This window comes from Otolemur garnettii, unplaced genomic scaffold, assembly GCF_000181295.1.
Source record: "Otolemur garnettii isolate 467f Iridium unplaced genomic scaffold, OtoGar3 scaffold00093, whole genome shotgun sequence".
Lineage (NCBI taxonomy): Eukaryota > Metazoa > Chordata > Mammalia > Primates > Galagidae > Otolemur > Otolemur garnettii.
The window spans coordinates 1,172,778-1,176,921 of NW_003852488.1; positions in this window are offsets into that span (position 1 = coordinate 1,172,778).

Genomic DNA, 4,144 nt, shown 5'->3' on the forward strand with positions numbered 1-4,144 from the left:
TGGCGCCTTAGCCACTTGAGCCACAGGCGCCAGCCTGCCATTTTTTTTTATGGTTTTAATATCCATAAGGTATTTATAAAAAAAGGTAAAATGTACTTATATGTGTTTAATAAAAACACAGAAACAAGGAAATACAGTGCATCTAAATATTTTTTCATTAGCTTAAAATTAATGTAAAGAACCATATCCTAGAACATAATATAAAATATTATAAAATTAATATAAAGAACCATATCCTAGAACAGAATTTATTTTGACTATGTGTTAAATTGTTTATATACAATTACAGTAGGACCTCGGTAAGTTGACTACCCAAGGGACTGTAACAAACTGGTCAACATACAGAGATGGTCAATATAAGGAACTAGGCCTACTGTACTGATACCTACATGTACCTTACTTTCTTTTATAGCTCGTATTAGCAAATATCATATGAAATCATACATAATCAAAACACAGCAAAATCATACATACGGTAGGTATCATACAAAATCAGTACATTAACTATTTTCTCATGGTTTAATCATTCTTTCTGAAAAAGAGTCTATCGCAGTCTGTTTCTTATTTTTATTGTAAACATAAGTGGAAAAAGCACTCTCAATACTGGCTATCACACTCAGCATGCCTGGGCATTTCTCCACAGCAAATGACTTCAACTGCATCATCAAATGCCTGGCATCCTCTTCTTCTGGAGTCTCTGCAATTTCTCTGTCATCCTCACTTGCTTCTCCCACTTCATCAGCTGCTCCATGCATTTTTATTCTGGTCTATACTTTGGTCAATATCACTTGGAAAATTGCTTCTGGGGGTCAGATTCATGACAGATTGCCACCTCATCATCCATTACAACAAAACCTTCAAAATTCACTCCTTTGAATTCTGCCATGGGAGATAGACTGTCTGATAGAGCCAAAAGATTGTCCTCATGGGCTGTGAAGAATCCAACTTTCCTGAAACACTTCTGTATCATTTCTGGCTGAATTTCATTCCAAGCGAAACTGATCTAGGGGACAACAGTCAGAGCATTAATTGATGCAGCAGATGAAATTGCTTCCACAGTTGGACCACAGGTTTGTGCTTTAGACCCACTGTAGGAGCTGGGCTCTATAGTGCATTTTAAATGTCTTGATGATCCCTTGGTCAAGAGGTTGGATTTTTGAAATCAGGTTGGAGGCAGAAATTTCAATGTCGCATTTATGAGATGATTCACTTGTGGGTTATTTATTTACTGTTATATAATAACAGGACAGTTATTTACTGTCAGAAGAATAAACCGTTTCTTCTTCTTCATTTCTTGGTTGATACCCCTTGCCCACTCTTCAAATAGTGCATCAGTCATCCATGCACATTTCATCTCCAAGTGACAAGACAGGAGGTCTGCTGGCTTCAGGTTCTTGAATGTGGTTGGCTTTACTGAGTTACAAATCACCAAGGGCTTTAGTTTCCCTCCAGTTTAGCTAGTGCAAAGCAGAAGTGTAAAAGGTTCTTTGGAAAGTTTTCCCCTCTTACATTTGTCACCTTTCATGACAAGGCTTCTGTCAAGTACCACCTTAAAAAAGTGTTCACACTCATCCCTGTTAAAGATTTCCTCTTTGAAGCCTCTGGCGAAGTCAGGGAACTTTTTGATAAACTCTTTCAAAACTTCTACTGGAATTTCACTGGTTTCACCACATAAGACTTTCTGAGAGATTGCAGTTTAAATTTCTTTCTTTTTTTTGAGACAGAGCCTCAAGCGGTCGCCCTGTGTAGTGTGCCGTAGCATCACAGTTCACAGCAACCTCCAACTCCTGGGCTCAGGAAAGTGTCCTGCCTCCGCCTCCCAAGTAGCTGGGACTACAGGCACCCACCACAATGCCTGGCTATTTTTTTTTTTTTTTTTTTTTTTGGTTGCAGCCATCATTGTTGTTTGACTGGCCCGGGCTGGATTCAAACCTGCCAGCTCAGGTGTATGTGGCTGGCACCTTAGCTGCTTGAGCCACAGGCACCAAGCCACAGTTTAAATTTCTTAAGCCAATAACTTGATGCTTGGAAATCTGTCACCCTGAATTCCTGTGCTAAATTTTTAGCAAATTCTTATATCATCAGTGCAGATTTAAGTGTTAACTGCCGTCATTTGTTTGAACCAGCTTAATGTGGCTTCACTGACTTTATCACCTTCCTCCAGGGAAGTTTTTCTCCTTTTCTGCTGTAGGTCTCTGCTTTCCTTATTTATCTCTCTAAGTACTCATGTTTACATTTTTGGATGTGACTAACTGTGGTCTTGCTAACATCAAAATGTTCCACTATCTGTCTTTGGCTGCTTTCCAGAAAATGTAGAAGCTCAACCTTTTCCTTCAATGTCAGCTCTTTGAATTCTTTCTTTTGGGCCCTCGTGTCTCAATTAACTATAAAATTTTTCAGTAATCATTGGATATACCTACAATTCAGACCAACCCTTCATGTTGGAAAAAATCTTCTGTAACACACGATAAACAATAGGACATTAGGCATAATCCAACACATGGTAATAATAAAGTATGAAAAAAGAACTTATACTAAAGAAAAAATAATACAACTACGGGGCAAAGCCCACACCTTCTACCCCTTGGTGTTGAGTGGACTCAAGTGGTCAAGTTATAGAGGATAAATTAATATGGTTTGTCACAATCCATGTGATCAAGGTATAACTTACAGAGGTAGCCAATATGTAGAGGCCAATCTTCCATTGAGGACATGTGGTGTGTGTCCAGTCTATGAAAATTAGGTCAGTTTAAGGAGGTGGTCAATGTAGGGAGGCAGTCAACTATAAAGATTCTACGGTCTTTCCTTTATACATGTCAGTTTTTCCCAAACCGAGCTTTAATAGAACTGTGTTATCAACTGTTTTACTAAACATGAAGAAAAAAGTGATCCACTGTCAATAAACTAGTATATTTATGGTTAGACTGAATTAAGTAAGTTTCATTTTAGAAGACCTTCTCAGAGCCTCTATGTGACTATCTATTATAAACCCCAAGAGATGCCGAAATAACAAAACCCTCATTTCCTTTTGATGTTGTGTTTATAGAATGCTCATTAAAGTCACTGGGACACTATATTTTTTTCATATTTAGTCAGGTTATGTATATGTTTGGATTTATATTTCAAGTTCACTTTTATATTTACCTTCCAGCCTCATTTTTAATTTTTTTTATTTTTTAGTATTTTTTTTTAATTGTTGGGGATTCATTGAGGGTACAAGAAACCAGGTTACACTGATTGCATTTGTTAGATAAAGTCCCTCTTACAACTGTGTCTTGCCCCCAAAAGGTGTGTCACACACCAAGACCCCACCCCCCTCCCTCCTTCCCTCTCTCTGCTCTTCCTTTCCCCAACCCTCAGTCCTTCTCTCTTTGCTCTCCTCTTCCCCCACCCCCACCATGTCATTGTCATTAATTGTCTTCATATCAAAATTGAGTACATAGGATTCATGCTTCTCCATCCTTATGATCCAACCTCATTGTTTAATTCAATTGAATTTTTTACTTCTTATTTAAATCAAAAGATTTATTTTCATAAAAATTGAAACCACACAGAGGTGAATAAAAAGCAAACATCTTCACCCTCTCCATAATCACATTATCCTCTCTCAAATGTAGCCATTGCCAACAGTTTGATGAGTCTCTTTTTCATCACCTTTATATGAAATAGGTCAGTCACTGCTTCATACAGTCAGAGGAAAATGTCAAACATCTTCCAGATTGGATTGGAGAGAAAAATCTTTTAAATCTGAAGTTATGATGGCCTCCAGGAAAAAAAGAAAAAAAAGTTTTTTAAAAATCTTCAAATAATGTATTTTTCCCCTGATAATTCAATGGCTAAAAATTGATTTTAAGTGAAACTTAACTCATTAACCTAAGTTATTAGTTACCAAGGAAGTGGATTAATATATAGTATAATTTCCTTACATTTCCCCCGACATTGTGCTAAATAAGTTACATCTTTAACATTAGTCTTTCTTTAAAACCTTCACTAATTTATGTCATATGTTAAACTATCAAAACAAGCATAAATCAAACCACACACTCACTCACCAAACTGAGACAAGACCTCACCGCCCTCTAGTGGGATGCCCTCCACATTCCACCCTATGGGATCAACCCCCTATTCCAGTAGGTGAGATGAA